General features: G+C 39.5%; 1 protein-coding gene across 1 annotated transcript in view; it reads left to right on the top strand.

The window, feature by feature from the left end:
• LOC5578097 (transcription factor collier) overlaps window positions 1-24,140 on the top strand; it is a 217,966-nt gene that overhangs the window by 106,248 nt on the left and 87,578 nt on the right. The gene's annotated exons all lie outside the window — the stretch shown is intronic.

Here is a 24,140-nt window from a genome sequence, read left to right on the forward strand (position 1 = left end):
CATAAAACACGTAAAACGATTGTGATTATTTGTCAGAAACTGACCTAATCTCGAAAATAACCCGAGGCTCATGATCAGCTGTCTTATTAAAAAAAAAAAAACAAACTATAAAATAAATGCCAAACTTAATCATTTAGATTTCTAGAAGCAACTACGAAAGTTTGAAACGGAATAACACAACTCTTCCAAATAGCGGAGAACGCATCTTTGAGACAAGCCTGATGGGAAAGGCTTTATGATTACATTTTCTGCCATAGGTGAAGCTGTCGATGAATTTATTTCGTTAGGGGCTTGAAGATTTTCTAATCAATAGAGCAGAGACAGCAATTAACTGTGTTTGGAAAAAGTTTATTTCTTGAAAAATAAAATGGTGATTCTAACGGGGTAAAAGTTTTTTTTTTAGCTTTTCAATTGATCTGAGAATCCTCAAGTGCCATTGAAGATGGCGGCTAAATTCAAAATGACCGCCAATTTTTTAAGCTTCAAATAAAAGCTACATCCTTCCTCTATACGATGCCATTAAATTTGCTATGTGTTTCAAGGGAAATATGAGACATATCACGCGAAGAAATACCTAACATTTATCAAAAAAAATGGGCTGTTTCGCAAACTGTTTAGCTAGCTGGCGTACGAGGGGTCTACCAATTTGAGAAAACCGAAACGACCACCCTTTAATTATATACATAAAATTAGAATACTAACGATGTGTGCCGGCCTGGTTTTAGATTTAGAATTTCTCAGTAACAAACAAAAGAAATATATCAACTATTGCACCTTCCATGTCCAAAAATGTAATTGTAACATTCTTGCAAATATTGCTTAATAAATTAACAACTTTTTCTCCAAAAGCTGTAAAAAGATTTTTCGGTTCTATCCCGTTACGCTGAATGCCGTTAGGCCGATTAGGACCGTGAATCGATCGTGAATATCGATATTATCAGGACGATATTACCGATACGTTACCCGATACCTCTCGACCCGATATTTTTCGATATCGATAATACTATTGCCAGTCCAATAACCAGAACTATATTAATTGATTTATTTAACATAAAAAAACTGATCCAGTTGATTCACAATGTATATCCGCTGGGAATGGCATATCATTACTATAAAATTCAAGTAATGGGCTACATCATACGAAAGTTGGTATGAAAGAGAAACTGGAATTTTCGGTTTCGATTTTACACCAATCTTTTTAGAATTATCGAATATAGGATCAACACCGATAATGTCAAATCCGATATTTCGCCGATACCGATATTGAATCAATATAATATCGCCTATATCGATAAATGCCCATTGTGCACAGTCCTAGCCCGAGTGTCGTTAGACCGAAAACCATTTGGCCGAATGCCGTTAGGCCAAAAAAGTTGTTAACCCGAATGAGACATTAGGTCCAAAATTGTTCTGATAGCTTGTGAGGCTGAATGTTTTTTAGGCCTAGTGGCTTGTTAGAAGCTTGGTCAAGGTTGTCTGTATTACCTCAAAGCCCACAATCTATGCTATGAGCTGTGAGCTATTACTAAGCAGAACAACTTTTGTTTAAAAAAAGGCAAAACATTGATAAATGAGATAACTTTTTGAAGCAGTAGTTTGTATTTTTTCAACTTAAATAGTCAAATGTTAACGGCCTAATGATCCTTTCAGCCCAACAACATTTTCGGCCTAACGGTCTGCTCATCTAAGTATTCTCAGAAAACCAGAGAAAATATGAACTGTATAAATCAATGCCAAATTCACGTTGGATTCAGATACGACGCAGAATTAAAATTATTGGAATCGTCTATGAAGCCAAAAGATCCATCTGATTTGAATTTGCAGCCAGAGTTGCTCAATGTCAGTCACATCAGCTGATGGCTGATTTACTAAAACTATCAATATTGCTTGCGAGCTATCAATATCACTTTGATTTGACAATCAACAGCAGTGATGCGACATCGCACTTTAGATCATAATCACTGCAGAATGAGTGATCACGTGGTAATTGACTAAGCTATTGATGTTTTTCAGTGATCAACACATATGTCGAATTCGTTTTTGAACCTAGGTTGGAACTGACGCAACCCGTTCTGAATCACAGTTTCAACCCCAACCCGATTCAGGTTCTACCGAACTACAATTTGTTTGACATTGGTTTGTTTATGTGTTGATCACCGACCCAGTTCCTAAAAACGAAAACGACAATGGACCGATGCACGAGTTCACAATCTGACGTTTTAGCGGCGCCGTGTTATTTACGTGACCATGACAACGAGTGAATTCGGCACCGCTCAAACGTCAAATTAGTGAACTCGTTCATTGGTCCATAGGCCAGGAGAAGTGGATGAACTTGTCATTCATTTTTCTGTCATTTCTCATACAAAATCTACTTTTTCTCTGACATAAATTCAGTCAAGGTGAGCCACTTCCTCTGGCCTATAGTTTCAATCCATCTATAGCACTGTCAAAAACATCTTACTGCTAAATTGCCATTTTATATGCTAATTTTAGGTCTGGACTTAGCCTATCAGTGATATCCATAGTCTATTGCCATCACTGCACTGGTGATGGAGTAGACTGCATGATGTTGATGTGTTGTAGAATGATCCGAATTGTATCGCAGTCGGCCTGTACAAATCAGCAAAGCGTTGATAGTGACAGCGAATAGCTCTGTTTGCATCTTTTCGAAATCGAAATTCATTTCATCAATGGATCATTGAAAGTCACTCATTTGGCACTCAGTGCCAAGATTTATTGAGGGAAGGTTCAGCAATCTAAGCAGTCAGTGGGTGCGAAATGAGGTCAGCTGCAGGGGAAGTTGAAATGATAGCTGGCGAGCTGGTTATCTGGCGGGTTTGTGTACTCTGTTCTTCAATCTACCAATCTATGGAATTGTTAGGTGTTGTTTACTGGTAGTAACAGCAGTTTAATGAGAATATTCTCGCGTGTTCATGAACCTTCTTGTCGCGGCTTGAACTTCAACCAAAACAAAGTCGCCAGCTGTCACTTATTGTTTCAAAATGGCGGAATAAAGAATCTGGCAGATTACATTACCTCCCTTCTAAATACCTTGCTCAATGCATCAAAATAGCGGCACCACCATTTAACATTGCAACAGCATTGCTGTTCTATCAATCATACAAGACTATGGTGGCGCTATCTATGCATTTCATAGCGCCCTTCCTTAGCCGAATGGTTAGCGTCTGCGGCTATAAAACAAAGCCATGCTTAAGGTGTCTGGGTTCGTCGGTCCAGGATCTTTTCGTAGTGAAAATTTACTTGACTTCCCTGGGCATAGAGTATCATCGTACCTGCCACACGATATACGAATGCGAAAATGGCAACTAAGGCAAAGAAAGCTCTCAGTTAACAACTGTGGAAGTGCTCATAAGAACACTAATCTGAGAAACAGGCTTTGCCCCAGTGAGGACGTTCATGCCAAGAAGAAGAAGCGGCCGTTTTTGTTATTTCAATGATCCATTACATAACTTTAAAATATCATTTTCATGCAATTTCAACTTTAGTTGTTTTAGTTTCGATTACAACGCTTATAACAAGATCAGATATGACTTCATTTCATTTCGTCCGATGCACTTTTTAACATTCGTTTATTCGTCGAAAGCATAAAATTTTATAGGGGAAGATCTTTCAGTGCTTTACTAGCTTATGATTAGAGATCCACTAGTATTTATTAACCAAGTTGAAAATATTGATTACATTTTAGATGCTTGAGCAGATGTGAATGCAGAAAATATCGCCGCTGGGCTATTATATCGCATTTATGTTGGCGTAAATTCCAGTTCCTTTAACAGTGACTGAACTGCCAAATGATACCATAACTAACTCTTCATCTTTTCAACGAATTATATATAAATTCGTCTAAAAATGTATTCATTTTTATTTCTTAGGGATTCTTCAAGCTATATCTCTAGAAGTCTAGGAATTTTTCAAGCTATATGTCAAGAGCTCTAAAAGTCTAGAAGTCGAATCTAGTACACGGCACTGAAGACGGCCTTACAGTTGAGTTCGAAATACGTGTATCTGTCAAAAGATACAAACTGTAGTGAAACTTAATGGTATAGTACTAAATTCAGTTTCTCATCTACTTCTAAAATTCTGTTTTTTTTATTCTAATGAGATTTAAGCCTTCCTGATAAACTTAGATCATTGTGGAATGTTGATATTGATTGGCTCAAATAGGTAAGTTGTCTTACTAGCAAAATTTATGTTCTACATTCTTGTAGCAAATGTTTACAAGTTTGAATGCCATGGCATGGTACATCAAATACTGCCAACCTTTTAGAAAATATTACAAAATATTTATTATACTGTATTCGCATGAGGATTTGGAGGTGCTTTATCCCTAGCTTCAAGCGATTTTTATTATTAAAAAAAATCCCCCAGATAATCCGAGAACTTCTATAAAATATCCACCAGAAAATGCTTTTTCATCATTCCTCACTCCTCATTACTCAAAGATACCAAAACAATTTGAAGTAACTTCGACGATCTACAAGCGTTTTTCTAAGATAGTCAACGCTAGAATTTTTCGCGCCACGCATAATACGAATGCAAACATGACAACTTTTGCATAAAAGCTCTCAGGTTATAAACAGGCATTGCAGAATTCTTTCTCAATGCACGATCAATGCAAGCGAAGATAAACTTCGCATCTGAATCAGTCCATGATCGGCAATATTTCGCAAGTTGTATCAAGTCTGATAAATAGCAGCCGCAAAGGAGAGCCCCAAAGAAAAATCGATGACAACACCCATTTCTCTCGCTCGTTTACCATTGGGGCTAGGTGTTTTACTTCACTGGCATGACAACAATCCCTGAACAACATATAGCAATAATGCCCTCCAGGTATAGAGATTTTTTAGAAGGGTTCCATTATGCACTGTTATCTCCCCGATATAATCAGAGCTGTAGCAGTAAACAATAAACAGACTCTCACGATGTGTCGCGAATCATGATCGTTACATAGAGTCTCTCAATTTATTCAGAATTCATCCCTTGGTTATAACTGTGGTAGTGCTCTTTAAGGCTCAAGAATACACCATTCAATCAATGATTTTCTTATACATTATTTAGCCAAAAAACTGGTTTTGAAAACGATGATGGTTATTTTCCTCTTAAACACAAAGCTGAGAAGCAGGCCAGTGAGAACGTAATGTCGATAAAAAGAAGAGGGATTCACGATTGGATTGGACTTCGAATCCAGCTGCTCTTTGGTTTTCCTCTTGAGCCGTGCGTGTTACAGTAGAACTAAGAATGGGCCCATTTCCCGAATACTACTGTTGAACAATGTACAGCAGACAACAGACCAACAACGATACCGAATCGCCTCCGGTCGTCGAAATTTGCACCATTCGAAAAATTTAATACCATCGAATTTACATATTTTCCGTTGACGATTGACTTGAGGCAACTCCACTGCACTACGGTGCGTCGTCGATCGTTAGCAGTCTGGAACTGTTCCAGACAGCAAGTGACACATTCCGAGAATGTGGCCAATATCAGTCTGCCCTCCTTCTGGCTGTTCCAGTATGTGTGCTTTGCGTGGATCCACTTGTTCCAGCTGGTGGTGGGTACGCAATAAATAAATATTAGCACATATATGAGATGGCATTCGTGTGGCAAAACTGTAACGCCTGAAGGTTCCTGCTCCGATAGAACACACGACCATCTGACATACGATGGGTAGGCACCTACAAGAATGACATTGCCACATATGTACGAGTAGTTGGTACCGTGAAACGGGGTAGCTTTGATAATGTTGGTAACATTGATAGTGCTAGACGCATAACTTACTAAACAAAATAACATAATTGCTGTTAATGAGCTAAGATGAAGATGCATCGAAGCCACACCTCAAATTTTCAAGAGCACTAATCTAGAGAAGTAGACAGCGTTCAAGCTGAAAATTCGATTGATTAATTTTTTGCTGGTGATTACCAATCGACCATTTTCCTGCTTGAAAAGCTGTTTAGTTCTCTATTTCTCCTTTTGAATATTTTTGATGTATCTTCACCTTAAACAAAAAGCAAAACATTTTCGTAGATGTTTTTTGACGTAGAAGTACGTCTTTCTTCTCTATACAGGAGTGAAATTGGAATTTCAAAACCAGGAGCGTTACGTTGGCATGAAATATTTTAAACGTTTATAACTTTGCACTGGCTTAACGGAATTTCTTGATTAGCACCTCAATCGAAAGCCAAGACATCAAAGCTTCATGTCGTTTACTTACTGAATCCCACATACCTGTCTAAATAGTTTAATAACTGTTTTAAAAGAGAACGTTGATTTCAAGCAAATCTATAAATAGGGGTGGCTAGAGAAAATTTGACGTCATTTGCTTTTCACTCTCCGATTGGCTCGCATCTCAACAGGCGACAGATCGGCTTGCTCTGACCGGACGTGCTTTTCAGGCACAGACATCGATAGCGAAGGACGCCCCCGTTTGTCTTGCTTCGCTCAAATCAAACTGTCGAGCGAGCGAGAGAAGATGCCGTCCGAAGCTAAAGCCATCACCGCTGCCGCCGCCTAGAAGAAGAAGAGGAAGAGGAGAAATTGCGGTCGAACTGTGAACACGGTCGGGCGAGTCATTCTCGCTTTGTGGTTCACTGCTTGTTTGCGTTCACCCAGCCATCGTCATGCCGCCGCAAATTTCATCGGCCGAGAAGCTGTTGACCCGCGCTTCAAAATTTCGACTCGTGATGAAATCATCATTGGTGGTCAAGAAGCAATCCCGTTAGGAGCAAATACCAGAAGCCCCCTGAGTTTTGCTGGTCCGAGCAGTGTTAGTTATCCGTAACAACATCGAAGCTAACAAAGCCATCGGTTCTTTTCAGAGCCATCAAATTTGTGGAAAAGAGTTAAAAGAGAAATATTTCCGATTTTATTTATAACTTCTAATATTCCTAAATCAATTTCACAGCTTCATACAAAATTTCATTTGTCACGAATAATTTATGACTCAACCATTTCAGATTGTACTCGCGGACGCTGCTGCAGTGCCGTCGGGGTGAGTGCTCAACATTTCACAACGATTGCAAAATAGAGTGGCTTTTCCAACAGCGCCTTTTATGTTCCATATTTTATGGGAACACTTTGATTAGGAAAATTATCCCATGTGACAAAATTGCGACATATTTAGAATGCTTTTGAAAAGACATTCTCATTGAACAATTGTAATAATTTTGGCACCTATGGATCAGACATTTACCGTCATAATAAAGAAAACTATTAATTATCAATAGCTCGTATTGAATATTTAGGGAATGCCAATCATTCCAACAATTCATGTTCGACCAATTTCTCACGTAATAGTATTCTCCGCAATTTTCAAGTAATTCCAAGCCCAACACATTATTGGCACATACCCATTTCCCAGATTGGTCGTTCAGAAAGCGAAGAGCACAAAAGGGAGGAGCATCATCTGCTATTCCAAGGTTATAAAACATGCTGCCTTCGTTGGATTCAGTTTCATTCCATTTCCGCTTTCGAGCTGGTAAGAGCTCCTCCGAACTTGCTTAGCGAGAAGTACCTCGCTGCTAGAGGCTTGCTGAGCTGTTAATCCAGAATCTGGTTTGTGAAATCACTCAAGATTTCAATATTGAGCTACGTTTCCAGATTTCAACTAAATCCCTGTGATCCGCTACCCTGTTTCTGTTGTGCACCCATGAATTATTCAGCTGGTTTGTTGAATAAACAGAGAACTTATTCACATCTTCTTCTTCTTGGCATAACGTCCTCACTGGAACAGAGCCTGCTTCTCAGCTTAGTGTTCTTATGACACTTCCACAGTTATCAACTGAAAGCTTTCTTTGCCAAAGTTTCCATTTTTGCATTCGTATATCGTGTGACAGGTACGATTATACTCTATGCCAAGGGAAGTCAAGAAAATTTCCATTCCGAAAAGATCCTGGACCGACCGGGGATCGAACCAAGACACCTTCAGCATGGCTTTGCTTTGTAGCCACGGACACTAACCACTCGGCTAAGGAAGGCCCCAACTTATTCGCATGCATTTGCAACTTTTTCGATTTTCCATACAAAATCACCAACTTTGGTAAGTTAGATCTCAGTTATTATGGAAATATTTTCGAATGAAACTTTCACAGAACATCAGATGTAACTTGAATTTTAACATATATTTTTGAATAATTTTTCCAATCACAAGTTTATAAGTAATAACGGTTTGACTAAACTGTAATTTTCGACGAAAAATTCAAAACTTTTTACCTTAAAATTTCATAGCCTTATACAAAAACTGTCTTCAGCAAACTTATTCATCTCGTCAAATTCTACAACTTTGCTGAAGATACCATGAAGCTATTCCTTCAATATGTTTAGTTATGTCAATCATAAAAAAATTGTCAAAATATTCACTTTAGTCAAACCGTAACTGCTTTTCAACGTGTGATTGGAAAAATCACTCAAAAACATATGTTAAAATTTAAGTTATGTCTGATATTCTGTGAAAATTTCATTCAAATCGGTCCATAAATAACTGAGATATAGTTTATCAAAGTCGGTCATTTTGCATGAAAAATCAATAGAGTTGCCTTTTTTTTCTCAGCGAAGAATTATACCATCAACGAAAATAGCGCGAAAGCAATAACCAATCGCGTGCGAGTAGCGAACGGAGTGACGAAATAACCAAGCGAGAACCCCACCACTCGCCATCGGTGAACGGAGCTCGAGCAAATAAAACCACTGGTTGTTCTGCTCCCAGCTCATTCACAAATCGAACGGCATAACGAACGGATCAAGCAGCGGAGCAGCAAAGAAGAGCGCGTGAAAGCCACAGCAGTGTGCGAGTAGCGAACGGAACCAGATGTATGATGTATCTTCACCTTAAACAAAAAGCAAAACATTTTCGTAGATGTTTTTTGACGTAGAAGTACGTCTTTCTTCTCTATACAGGAGTGAAATTGGAATTTCAAAACCAGGAGCGTTACGTTGGCATGAAATATTTTAAACGTTTATAACTTTGCACTGGCTTAACGGAATTTCTTGATTAGCACCTCAATCGAAAGCCAAGACATCAAAGCTTCATGTCGTTTACTTACTGAATCCCACATACCTGTCTAAATAGTTTAATAACTGTTTTAAAAGAGAACGTTGATTTCAAGCAAATCTATAAATAGGGGTGGCTAGAGAAAATTTGACGTCATTTGCTTTTCACTCTCCGATTGGCTCGCATCTCAACAGGCGACAGATCGGCTTGCTCTGACCGGACGTGCTTTTCAGGCACAGACATCGATAGCGAAGGACGCCCCCGTTTGTCTTGCTTCGCTCAAATCAAACTGTCGAGCGAGCGAGAGAAGATGCCGTCCGAAGCTAAAGCCATCACCGCTGCCGCCGCCTAGAAGAAGAAGAGGAAGAGGAGAAATTGCGGTCGAACTGTGAACACGGTCGGGCGAGTCATTCTCGCTTTGTGGTTCACTGCTTGTTTGCGTTCACCCAGCCATCGTCATGCCGCCGCAAATTTCATCGGCCGAGAAGCTGTTGACCCGCGCTTCAAAATTTCGACTCGTGATGAAATCATCATTGGTGGTCAAGAAGCAATCCCGTTAGGAGCAAATACCAGAAGCCCCCTGAGTTTTGCTGGTCCGAGCAGTGTTAGTTATCCGTAACAACATCGAAGCTAACAAAGCCATCGGTTCTTTTCAGAGCCATCAAATTTGTGGAAAAGAGTTAAAAGAGAAATATTTCCGATTTTATTTATAACTTCTAATATTCCTAAATCAATTTCACAGCTTCATACAAAATTTCATTTGTCACGAATAATTTATGACTCAACCATTTCAGATTGTACTCGCGGACGCTGCTGCAGTGCCGTCGGGGTGAGTGCTCAACATTTCACAACGATTGCAAAATAGAGTGGCTTTTCCAACAGCGCCTTTTATGTTCCATATTTTATGGGAACACTTTGATTAGGAAAATTATCCCATGTGACAAAATTGCGACATATTTAGAATGCTTTTGAAAAGACATTCTCATTGAACAATTGTAATAATTTTGGCACCTATGGATCAGACATTTACCGTCATAATAAAGAAAACTATTAATTATCAATAGCTCGTATTGAATATTTAGGGAATGCCAATCATTCCAACAATTCATGTTCGACCAATTTCTCACGTAATAGTATTCTCCGCAATTTTCAAGTAATTCCAAGCCCAACACATTATTGGCACATACCCATTTCCCAGATTGGTCGTTCAGAAAGCGAAGAGCACAAAAGGGAGGAGCATCATCTGCTATTCCAAGGTTATAAAACATGCTGCCTTCGTTGGATTCAGTTTCATTCCATTTCCGCTTTCGAGCTGGTAAGAGCTCCTCCGAACTTGCTTAGCGAGAAGTACCTCGCTGCTAGAGGCTTGCTGAGCTGTTAATCCAGAATCTGGTTTGTGAAATCACTCAAGATTTCAATATTGAGCTACGTTTCCAGATTTCAACTAAATCCCTGTGATCCGCTACCCTGTTTCTGTTGTGCACCCATGAATTATTCAGCTGGTTTGTTGAATAAACAGAGAACTTATTCACATCTTCTTCTTCTTGGCATAACGTCCTCACTGGAACAGAGCCTGCTTCTCAGCTTAGTGTTCTTATGACACTTCCACAGTTATCAACTGAAAGCTTTCTTTGCCAAAGTTTCCATTTTTGCATTCGTATATCGTGTGACAGGTACGATTATACTCTATGCCAAGGGAAGTCAAGAAAATTTCCATTCCGAAAAGATCCTGGACCGACCGGGGATCGAACCAAGACACCTTCAGCATGGCTTTGCTTTGTAGCCACGGACACTAACCACTCGGCTAAGGAAGGCCCCAACTTATTCGCATGCATTTGCAACTTTTTCGATTTTCCATACAAAATCACCAACTTTGGTAAGTTAGATCTCAGTTATTATGGAAATATTTTCGAATGAAACTTTCACAGAACATCAGATGTAACTTGAATTTTAACATATATTTTTGAATAATTTTTCCAATCACAAGTTTATAAGTAATAACGGTTTGACTAAACTGTAATTTTCGACGAAAAATTCAAAACTTTTTACCTTAAAATTTCATAGCCTTATACAAAAACTGTCTTCAGCAAACTTATTCATCTCGTCAAATTCTACAACTTTGCTGAAGATACCATGAAGCTATTCCTTCAATATGTTTAGTTATGTCAATCATAAAAAAATTGTCAAAATATTCACTTTAGTCAAACCGTAACTGCTTTTCAACGTGTGATTGGAAAAATCACTCAAAAACATATGTTAAAATTTAAGTTATGTCTGATATTCTGTGAAAATTTCATTCAAATCGGTCCATAAATAACTGAGATATAGTTTATCAAAGTCGGTCATTTTGCATGAAAAATCAATAGAGTTGCCTTTTTTTTCTCAGCGAAGAATTATACCATCAACGAAAATAGCGCGAAAGCAATAACCAATCGCGTGCGAGTAGCGAACGGAGTGACGAAATAACCAAGCGAGAACCCCACCACTCGCCATCGGTGAACGGAGCTCGAGCAAATAAAACCACTGGTTGTTCTGCTCCCAGCTCATTCACAAATCGAACGGCATAACGAACGGATCAAGCAGCGGAGCAGCAAAGAAGAGCGCGTGAAAGCCACAGCAGTGTGCGAGTAGCGAACGGAACCAGAGAGCAACGAAGCGAAAGCAACAACTGAAAAACATTCAGTGGACGGATTAGTAGTCAGCGCCAACCGGCGATCTGTTGGAAACTAACGCCAGGGAAATATACACCATCTGCCTCTCCTTACCATTCATATTCTTGTACTTGATGAATTCAATGAAATGGTTTGGTTTGGCGATGGAGCAAAGAGTTATTAAGGATGATTTTACTTAACAAAGAGTTGTTGATAAATATTCCAATCAATAAGAGTTGTTTTGAAAAAGTTCACTTTTATCAGAATTTTCCTCGGAAAATTTCTGCTTTACCAAAGAGTTGTTAATGAAATTCCTGCAGTAAAGGGTCGAGTTTCTCCCCACGAATATATCCAACCAGGACCAGTCATGGAGGACAATCCATCCAGAGCATCACGGCCCCCGCTTCCAAAATTCTCGAGTACGGAAATTGGAAAATGTATTAAAATTGCGACATTAAAATCAATAAATTGTTTCTTGACCAATTGTAATGAGCAACTATTGATCTGAATTGATTTTTCAACATGTTGTCTATTGCGTTAATCTGAGAAATAGGCTATATGAAATTGATTTCTTGGCAAGTGATGTACAAGATGAGCATTATGCTGTTATTGCATCCCGACGGCACTGCAGCAGCGTTCTTGGAACATCCTCAAATTGTCGTATTGTCGATTATTCGTGATAAATCAGATATTGTATGATGCTACGAGATGAATTAATAGATTATAGCAAGTTTTTGGTAAGCACATTAAGAAATATTACTAGCTATATTATCACGAGAAGTTCTTACTAGCTCGAAAGTGTAAATGAAATGAACCGAATCCTGTTGTTGTTACAGAGGGATTTTAATCCGAAGGTCATTCGTCCCTTAAATGAACCGAATCTGTCAAAGATAGTATGTTTTACATAATTTGAATTGCAGACGATGCTCCTCCCTTTCGTATTCTTCGCCTTCTTCTGATTGACCAATCTAGGATAAGGTACATGAAGTTGATGTCTTGGTTAGGGATTTACATATCTTGGAAAATTCACATGCGCGTTCGTATGGACAGTAAAAATATCAACATTATTTTAATAGCTTACAATAAATTAAAATCACGCATGATATTCAATAGTTTTCTTTATTATGACGGTAAATTTCTGATCCATGGGTGCCAAAATTATTACAATTGTTTAATGAGAATGTCTATTCGAATGCATTCTTAAAATGTCGCAATTTTGTTACATGTGATTTGCTTATCAAAGTTTTGTGAATTTTGCTAATCAAAGTTTTCCCACAAAATATGGAACATCAAAGACGCTGTTGGAAATGCCACTCTATTTTACAATTGTTGTGGAATGTTGAGCACTCACCCCGACGGCACTGCAGCAGCGTCCGCGATTACAGTCTCAAAATGTTTAGTCATAAATTATTCATGACAAATGAAATTTTGTATGAAGCTGTGAAATTGATTTAGGAATATAAGAAGTCATATATAAAGTCGGAAATATTTCTCTTTTAACTCTTTTCCACCAATTTGATGGCCCTGAAAAAGGCCGATGGCTTTGTTAGCTTTGATGCTCTTACAGATAAATAACACTGCGGGATGTTATCAGTTGATTGCCATGGTCAAACGGGGAATCCTCAACTCAAATGTATAAATTTGAGCAAGTTATTTGCTTATACGACGAACCGAAAGATTCGTGGCATGGATGGCGCACAACAGTAACAGGTAGTGAATCACCGGGCTTAAGTCGAAATCTGATGATGGCGGCGATGACGATGGCTGGGTGAACGCAAACAAGCGGTGAAGCACAAAGCCAGAATGACTTGCCCGACCGTGTTCACAGTTCGACCGCAAATTTTCCTGTGGACTGCTTCCTCTTCTTCTTCTTCTTCTTCTTCTTCTTCTTGGCGGCGGCAGCGGTGATGACTTTGGCTTCGGACGGCATCTTCTCTCGCTCGCTCGACAGTTTGATTTGAGCGAAGCAAGACAAACGGGGAAGTCCTTCGCTATCGAAGTCTGTGCCTGAGAAGCACGCCCGGTCAGAGCAAGACGAACTGTTGCCTACTGAGATGCGATCCAAGCGGAGAATGGAAAGCAAATGACGTCAAATTTTCTCTAGCACCCCTATTTATAGATTTGCTTGAAATCAACGTTCTCTTCTAAAACAGTTATTAAACTATTTAGACAGTTATGTGGGATTCAGTAAGTAAACGACATGACCCATTGATGTCTTGTCTTTCAATTGAGGTGCCATTCAAGGAATTTCGTTAAACCAGAAAACAGTTATAAGAGTTCAAAATATTTCATGCCAACGTAAGGCTCTTGGTTTTGAAACTCCAATTTCACTCCTGTATAGAGAATTTTTATTTTACTTTCAAACTGTGCGGCATAATCAAATGCAAACGCATTCAGTTCCCGATGGTAAGCGCCTGTGCTTTTACTGTTCATAAGTCGCAAGGTGGAACTTTCCCCGAGGTCGTGTACGACTATGACAAAAGCCAGGATCAGCAATTGGTATATGTTGGTTTGTCGCAGGTTACTTCACTGCAAGGGCTATTTTTGACAAACTCTTCCAATTTGTTGACGTTGGATAACGTCTTACGGCAACATACTGGGGTACAATTTCGAAAAACGAAAAAATCGCTCGCGTCACGATTTTGACTTTTAATAACTTACTAACGCCCGGATAGATTTTCAAGATTCTTGCACCAATCGATTGGAAATCTTTCGAATCTACTCCAACAATGAAAACTATTGATTATCATGACTAAACTATTGAAAAATTGGGAAATATCGAAGCATGTCTTATTTTTTATAGAAAAGCACATTTTTCTTGTGTATTCCTGACACAGACATCATTGCGCGATATCTTAGCCACTTTTGTCATTCAAAGGGAAACGCCCCTTTCGGTCTTCTTCTTACTTCTCTTTATTATCTCGTGTTCAGTCGAAGCCAACCAAACTCGACTTCACGCGCGCATCAGTCAATCGTTGACCAGCAACCGGAGAAGGACTCATATCGGAATAAAATTTACACGTTCGTCGCTGCTGCTGCTGTTTATTCCCAAGCTAAAAGCTGCGGGTTCCGTGTAATTGCTCATCATGGCCCTTGGCATCCAGCTAGCCCATCGAATTCGTGGAGAATGCGTCCAGAAACCTTGATAATTACCGTCGGAGGAGTGAGCAAACCATCGAATACAAGGATGGACAAGAGAGCACAAAATTACCGACCGCATTTTAATTTAATCGTTTTCGGTGATCTTTTGGTGTGTTTCTGTCTAACAATGGAATGAAAACCCAGTTTGATCGACGGTGACTACCACCAACCGTCCTTTTCAGGACGACAATTTCATTTTAAAAGAGTTGTGAGAATTTTCCACCGTGAAGAGCGACATTACTGATGATTGAATGTGATTGATTCAGATTTTGGTCAGTCATTTGCACGCAACCATAAATGGGAAATAAATTTCCCATTGTGCGCGCGCGGGGCAATCCTCGACAGTGTGTGCATGAGTCGGATAAATTGCGAACGGCACTTGAATGAAGAATTCCTCCCGGTTTGTTTCGCATTTAGAGATGATCGCATAATGCCGTTGTCGCCGTCGCTACCTAAATGATACTAGAGCGATCAGTATCAACTCGTCGAACACAGAGCTAAAACTAATAAGCAACAGCTTTGTTGACGTTTCGATTTGGTAAGACATTGTCGAACGAATGGAAATACGCACACAGAAAAGACTGCTACCGCCGCCCGACCCGAACGACGGGAACCTATGTTAAACTTTGTTTGCCATTTATCTCCGTTGAAAACTAATCATCCGAAACTATAATTGATAACTAAATAAATTATTGAATCAATTGTGGCAGTTGTTTGAAATTGTGCTTCAATGCAATTTCAGCACGTTCGCCACGGATACGACGAGTATCGAAAGGCTTCGGAACCCACTTAAGCAATCAATCTTAGTGGATCATGCGTGGACCTTCAAGCGGAATATTTGTTTGTTGAGCAAAAGTTATCGCTCATGCTTCTTCTACCATCCGGTTGAAGAGTTAATCGAACCAACCAAATAATAACACAAAATGTTCATAATAGGTCAACAATGGCATGCAACAAATAGTGTGAAAATTGATTAGAAGAGCACTTATTTTCGACCTACAAGAATTCTGTGCCAATTTTCGGATTTTCATACAAAGTAGGCCAAAACCGTATCGAAAATCGGTCGAAAGTTAGTGTTGGGTCGAAAATTGGTGCTGTTCTCTCAGAAATCTTTCATAAGTTCGTGACGGTCTCAAGCCAGGAAATAGAAGATACTAATGTTATCCAACGTCACTTTGGCGGTCGTATCTCGGAAACAACCTCTTACTTTTTAAGTTCCATCACGCCAAAGGCAGCAATTCTCTCAAGAGGGTTGACTTGAGGAATGAGCTGCAGCGCTTAGGCAATCATCGATTAGTGACGCTTTGAGACGAACTGCGTGAAATACTGGATCATAGCGGCCAAGCCTGCATATTGATGAGTATCAATGTACAGAGCCTAAATGCTTAATGGATATTGCTACAGACCAAAGCACTGGACCGATTCTATCGATTCTAACGATCGAAGCACCCGAGCTATCAAACATCTAATCTACTGGAGGAGTTTGGCGAACTACAGCTGGAGCCAGAAACCGATCACCCAACCAAGCAACACAAGGAAGCAACGACCAAAAAACAAATTCAATCATCTGGCATTATTCCTGGAACACCAAACAATGGTTCTCGGAACCACAGAACGACAAATGGTTCTTTTCAGGACTACCAAAATGAGTCCAAAGTATACTTCTGAAAACTTCATCCGATCAATAACAACACAAAACTAGTACACTTACAAATTCATACACTAGACAAATCAAATTATTAATCATCGTAGTTCTACGTCAACCCCGCGGTAATGTAATAGACATTACCCACCCCAATTTTTCTATAAATTTTGTATATTGATGCGTAAAGTCTAATCCATGTTCTTTAATAACATTCTGCAATCCAGTTTCAAATGAAATGATTTTAAATAAAGGTTTGGTTTTGAATTTTCATGTGTTCATTATCAAAATCACTCCTAAATTTATAATCGTTCTTCGATTATATGTAAAATTATGGGTCCATTTAAAATTAATCGTCATACAATGCTTCAACTGCTATCGATAACTGAGATAGCTTTACTTGTTCTATTCCTTGTCAAGGACAAGATACAAAATAAACAGATTTTCTTCCAAAAACTATTAAAATATCCTCGTTTCACGGTATCTACGACTCCTACGCCGTCGAAGGACGACCCAGCTCGTATGCTAATTTGAACAGATGCGTCCATGGCGTGAGCGTGTGTGGTTTTTCGTGCCTCACCACCAGAAAATCGATCATGGAAATGGAATTAATTCGACGGGAGCTCCTTTCGGATCCTCATCGCGAGGAAGATTGACAACCGCGACCGGGAACTAGACTAGACACTGTGACTTCCAGTCTACGCAATTCCAGGAGGACCATTTAAGTGTGATTCTTGAGCTTCGCGCGCGGTTAACATGGAACTAATTTTCCGTAATTACCAACAAGGAGGGGGTGCCCATCGACAAAGTGATAAAGTCGCTCACGTGACCTGCCATTTAGGGGGAGCGGAACGGGGATGAGCAATTCTCAGTTTTTCTAGGTTAAGAGCTCGTAAAAATGATGAACATATGCTGTTCTACAACTGTGGCTGAACTTCCGAGCTATTTTCGAAGGGGCACACCACTAATTGGTTGCGTGCCTAGCGGGCTTGCATGTGAGCAATGAACAAGATTATGAGACTTTGTAAATTTCGGGGACTGTCAAAGTTAGTTCACTTCCTCGGAGAGAGTAGATTTATGTTTGAAGTACATCACGAAAATGACTATCGCCGAACACGATTCTTGACAGATACATTGCGTTTCTGTTGTTTACTTACACGCGTTCGTCATGCCACGTGCCCAGCCACTATGTCAGGTTCGATCAGCAATTTAATTCTAATCCAATCTTTGATTCCCTCATTGTAAACCAGACATATTTACCTTTGCCTAGTGAGCACGTGGCGTTTAAATTGTCTGCACAGCTCAGCTCTTACACTTCCCCTCCCCTATCACCGACGTCATAAATCATCTGTCATCGTGCAAACAAGTGTCGTTAAAATTCTTCTCCACCATAAATCATTAAATTAATTGAATCTTTTCGCAAAAACGGAGCCCACCGACGATTGTCGCTTTCTGCTTAGCATAAAACTTGTCCTGGCCATTTCTGGTCACGGCACGGCGGTGCGGCCATCGGTTTCTTTCCATCCGTCAGATGTCGCACTCTTCGCTGGGCACATTGATTGAAAAGTCAGCGAGCTGCTGCGCAAGAAAATCGAATCATTCCTCGCCGGAGACAACCATGATCTACGCCAACACGTGTGCTTGTACCTGTAGGACAGGGTTTCCCAACCGGAGATTCACGGACCCCTAGGAGTCGTTACGACTTTTCAGGGGGTTGGCAAAATCATAGAGTATAAGTAATATTTTTCTTGATTGATGAGTAATGACTAATGAGCCTCTTAAGTAGCTTGCTACAAGTAAACATTGTTACCAAGTTGCATATTTTAGAAATATAAAACTTTTTCAAAATTTAACTACGCAAATATTGAAGAAATATTGTGTTATTCTGTCAACAAAGGATTGCTTGCCAGGAATATATAATTTCTCGGCGTTCTGCTTCTACTGCACTGATTAATGTTTTCTCGGTGTAATCTTACAAACGAAGATAACGTCCGTCAGTTTACAACTGTTAGTTAACGGATGAATTAAAATAATTTAAAATACTTACGCTTTTTTCGACCGATATTTGGCTCCTACGAAGCCCATTAGCAATTCTCTTCAAAGCAGCTTCAAGAATTGTTGTCAAAATCTTCTTAGATTTTTATATGAAATCCATGAGTAATTATTTAACATAGTGAGGAATTGTTCAGGTGTGATTCTGTAGATATTCAATGAAATCTTATATTTTTGTCGAATTGCTAGCGGGATATTATGTTGGAGTGTTTCCAAGTTGTAAGACGATTCTTATTCCATAATAAACATTCATGGGGGTCCATGGGTATTTGTGGAATTTCAAAAGGGATCACAGCTTCACAGTTTAGCAACCGCTGCTGTAATAGGTATCACGATGATTCTCCCTCCAACTTCGATCCGGCTACCTTGGAGGTCCGGCCGACAAAAACACTCAACTTACGCGGAAAATGTTTTATTGTTCCCGGAGAAGACCAGAGAGCTGCGCATCTCACCGTGTGTAGATCGGGGAATCAGCAGGAAAAAAACAGAAAGAGCTATTCTGAAACCGCGCCGCCGACCGAAGACGTTGTCCGTCTTCGTTGACGAAGCCGCAAACGGTGAAACGTCTTTCTTGATTTGGAAGTGTGCAAGTTGACCCGGTTTGGATTACATTATAATAAATGTTTAACAAAGCGATGGAATTTTGTGTAGCCATGTGTTAGGGAGGGGGAGAGGATGTCAGTGGACAATATTGGCGATTGATTAATTCCTTTCGTTTTGTGGGCCGAATTTCGATAGGGAAGTCGTAAGTTTGCTATCAGTGGTGGATTCGTTCTTAAGGCTACAGTAGTAAATGTAGTAAAACCAATTTACGGCTTTACACAAATTCATATATAGACAACATGACAAGCTTTTAAACTATATACTCGAAAATGAAACAGAAATCAACGAAAACCAAAATAGAAGGCTAGACAAACATAGAAAATAATAGCATAAAACGATTTCACCACGATATACCAGCAAGGAAAAAACCCTTTCCACACTGTCTTTCCACTTGTCGGCTTCAACCACTTTATGAGCAGAGATAACAACAAGCTATCCGCAGTAATTTTCGGTTCTTTACTAAGTGATGGTTTTGGTCAGTGTTACATTTATTTAATCGAGATTAGGACGTTGTATTCTAAACAAATTTTTCTCAACAAAGCACTGCCACTCAATTTGAAATTGATCAAATTAAAACATAGTATATTCGGCTCTTACTTCACATCATGTATTCGGAGAGTAATCTAAGCAGTTTTTAAAGGAACTTTCGAAAAATGTTCTAGAAACGCAAATAAAGATATGTTTTTATTAATGTTGATCAACGTGCAAGACCCTTTTCGGATCACATTTCCAACAATGCAATTTGTCCAAAAAACGGAGAAGTGTTATAGTGAAATGTTAGACAAAACTGCTGTCTTCACAGTTGTTTTAAGTTGTCAGTTAGCCCCTTTGTTTGATGTCAAATAATCCTATCTACAAAAGATAATTTCTTTTAGAGACGATCTCTTTTAGTTATTACTTAATTGTTTTAACAGACTCAAATATACTTCTGGTGTAATATAAAAGATGACACAAATATGTTTGAACTGCATTGCAGAAATTGCCAATATGTTACTGTATCATTAATTGAAAGAAAGTCTCTCTTTCAATCACAATGGTACAGACCTTTGACAAACCAAATCAATATTTGATCAGTTGCGACCAAAGTCATGTTGTACCTGTAGGCGAATTCCGACGCGTATTTTCTTCGAATAAAAGAAAGTTTGCTGATGAGTAAGACAATTTCTTCTCTTCGGACAAACTGTTCGCCGGAATTCACCTACTGGTCCATCCAACTAGCACACTATGCCCCACACCTTCTCATCCCAACTGGAATTGACGAACATCATTTTTACAGAGTCGTTACCCGGAAATCTAACAACTTGCTTTGCCCAGTGTATCCGTCTAGCTCTCATCATCTTCAAGAAACTCTTGCACACCGCCAAAGATGGTCTAAGCACTTGAAGTTCAAACTCCTCAAGTGCTTGCTCCTTCTCAAGCACAATCCACGATTCGTGGATATGGCATTTGTTGCTGGAGTGAATCAGTTTGGACCATAGATTCTTCCATGCCTCCTTATATTACGGCTAACGTTGTTGTCAGCCATCAGCAAAGATCTAACGTAAACGAACCCATCGATCGCTTCAAAACTATCCCTGTCTATCGTAACCAGGTTTGATAATACTCCAACTTTACTAGAGTTTGATTACATACTCTAGAGCAGCGTGCTAACTTTGAAAAGAGTTTCATCACAATTCTGCGAGACCTGTTTAGTTCGGGCGGATCATTCAAGAATTCTTTTGAAGTGCGAGTAAAGGTGAGTATAGCAATAAGAGAGAAAGGTGAACGTAGCAGCTAGATGAATAGGTACTTTCCGATTGGTATGATATTTGCGCCCTTCTTGCTAAAAAAAATTCTCCAGCGTTTTCTGCGGAGAGGAGTTATCCGAAAAATACGTTGCGAATGTGGCAAACAACGTACCTTTGCTCGGAGAAACGTTCAGCATGCTCACTGTCGATGATGATATGATCATCGAGGCGGCTACACGGTTGAAATCATTGTTGAACACCGGTCCCGTTATAATTTCACATGTTTTGCTGAAAACGCACATCATCTATTTGCCGGTTCCTATACGTCATGTATTCAGCCTATCGTTAAGTAGCGGACGATTTCGTGTAATTTGGAAAACTGCTGTGCAGTTTCCTGTACATAAAAAAGGCAATCGTAAGGATGTCAATGATTATCGAGGAATTTCAGCACTTCGTTGTGTTTTCAAACTCTTTGAGTTGGTAATCATGAAACCAACCCAGACAACCAAAATGTACGTATAACGAAATCACCTGGAGGCTTTGTATGTGCAACATTTCACTTATAAGATGTCGCGATAAGGCCTTCTACATACAAAAGTGGAGGCGATATGCGTGGATATATTATATGATGAATAATAACATAAAATTCGAGTGTATAAATATTTTACCGAACTAACCTGTTACCTAATGCGACTTAGCATATGATAACAAATGATGATTTGACAGCTGCTACGGATTGATTCGACTTACTTTGTACGAAAGTACGAGACGAAACAACATGTACAAATGAACTCAGAAAAGAAGTGTTTTATGCGAGGAAGCTCATCAATCTGATGAGTGTATTCACGGTGTTTTGCGGGTTTGATGTAATTAGTATGAACAAACGAGTTATAACGTAAACTTTCATGCGATTTCTGGTTGTCTGGGAAGGCTGTCTCACTGTAAACGGTACATTAGTGAGGATCAACACGGATTCGGGCCGTTCCACAACGACCAACCTGTTGTGTCTTACCTCACACATTGCTGATCGAGCACAGACAGATGTGATCTATACGGACTTGACCGCTGCGTTCGACAAAATAAATCACACAATAACTGCCACTAAGTTGGAAAGGCTAGGTGTCGGAGGCCTAATGTTGCGCTGGTTCAGCTTGTATCTGACTGATCGTCGCATGACTGTTGATGGATTCTCTTCCGAAACTTTCTCGGCAACTTTTGGAGTACCTCAAGAAAGCCTTTTGGGACCTCTGATTTTGTTTTTGCCAAGGATTTCACGGATCCATATTGCCTCAAATCCTTGTACTGCTCATTAATTTGGGCCACACTTGAATACTGCTCCGCAGTTTGGCATCCGTATTACCGTAACGGTGTGGTGAGGATAGAGTCAGCGTAATGCCCTCCGTCGACTTCCATGACGAGACCCGTTCCGGTTGCCTAGCTACCAAAGTAGGTGCGAGCTCATTCATCTAAAGTCACTGCAGATCCGTAGAGGCGTCAATAGAGCGATGGTAGCTTTCTTTGCCGATTGACCATTTTTGCATGTGTATATCGTGTGGCAGGTACGAAGATACTCTATGCCCTGGGAATCGAGAAAATTTCCTTTACGAAAAGATCCTCGACCAACGGGATTCGAACCCACGACCCTCAGCATGGTCATGCTGAATAGCTGCGCGTTTACGGCTACGGCTATCTGGGCCCGTCAAGTAATATGTACGTCGTAATTATGTTAAAATTTTAATTCAACTCTCTGTGTGAATATGAGTGGCTACCGTATAATTTACTCTTTGACATTTTGTTGCCTTGTTTTTGTTCTAATTTCAACTCTGTATTATTTTTTTAGTTGTCGCGCTCGATTCCGTCGAATTGCCGGACGCTTCGAAAGCCTGAAGCACATCTTTGAAATGGCAATTTTTGATTAAATTTTGTTTTCTTATTTTGCTTGAGATCCATAATTATGACGCCTTCTGCACTATGCATTCGAAAAATAATATTTTAACGGTTTTCGGCTCTTTTAGTCTAGATAAGCAGCTTAAACGCCTTTTTCATCTACTTTCCTACGTTTCGGTGTATATTTCACCTTCTTCTGGGATTTAGAGGTTGCGAGAAAATTCGAATCAACATAGTTCTTTTCTTTTCTTTTTTTTGACGCATTCATCCTCGCCTCGAGTTTTAAACAGGTTAACAAATCTTTAACCTTGTCCAATTTTTGGTTAACAATGTTCATATCATCCGCGAAGCAAACAATTGGACCAAATCTGCTGAAAACCGTTGCTCTTCTGTTACACCCGGCTCTCCGTATAATCCTTTCTGGCGCAATTATGATCAGTAGACAAGCAAGTTCATAACCTTGCTGCATTCCTCAACGAGATCTAAAGGAACTGGAATGTTTGCTTAATATGTTCACATAGGTTTACACACCTTCCTTCGTCGCTTTGATCAATCTTGTGAGCTTACTGAGGAAGCTATTCTTGCCAATGACTTTCCACAGATCAACGTGTTCAAATCATATCGACGGAAGATGATTTGAGATAACACCCTGTTCGCCGCATAAAATGGAGATCGCTGGGAAGATCTAATTATTCAACTTGTTGCGTTTCTTGTAGATAGAACATATTACCCCTTACTTCTCCTTCTCTAGTAGCTGTTCCCCTTCCATCTATTTCCCAGATTGTGCCTCCTTGCCTACGCTTCCAGCGCCATTCAAGTGTTTATCGAAGTGCTGCTTCTGAATACCTCGTGTTCGTCCGTAATGATTGTCTTGTCCTTATAACTGTTTATCTCGAATCCCTGCCCAAAGTTTCATGATGCGTTAAATATCTGACAAAACTTGCGTGTTTCTTAAGACCAGCAGTTCCAAATTTGCCGTCGTCAATCAGAACGTGGTCGATTTGTGATTCTATCTGCTGTGATGATCTCTAGGTGTATCAATACAGAAGTCTGTGCTGGAAGTAGGTGCTACGAATAACCATATTCTCAATTTAATCGTAGGTCGTTCTAAATCCCCCTCTTGGCTAACCTGAGTATTTAGATCTGCTGTAATGATTTTGACGTCGTGGCGAGGGCAGCTGTCGATTTTAGGAGGACATTGTATATTTGGGGTAACAGCATTCGGGATTATGGAATTGAAGTTAATGATATATTTGGGGTAAAGGCATTCAAACAGGAGTATTTTTTTTTAATTTCTTTATTAGTATCATTCCAAACATTACATTCATTTCTTATATCTAGGTGTTCTGTGTTATTAGACAACACTATCATCCTAATTTGGTAAAACAAATTTAAGATTTAATTAACATTTTGTTAACAACATATTACAT

This window comes from Aedes aegypti, chromosome 3, assembly GCF_002204515.2.
Source record: "Aedes aegypti strain LVP_AGWG chromosome 3, AaegL5.0 Primary Assembly, whole genome shotgun sequence".
NCBI lineage: Eukaryota > Metazoa > Arthropoda > Insecta > Diptera > Culicidae > Aedes > Aedes aegypti.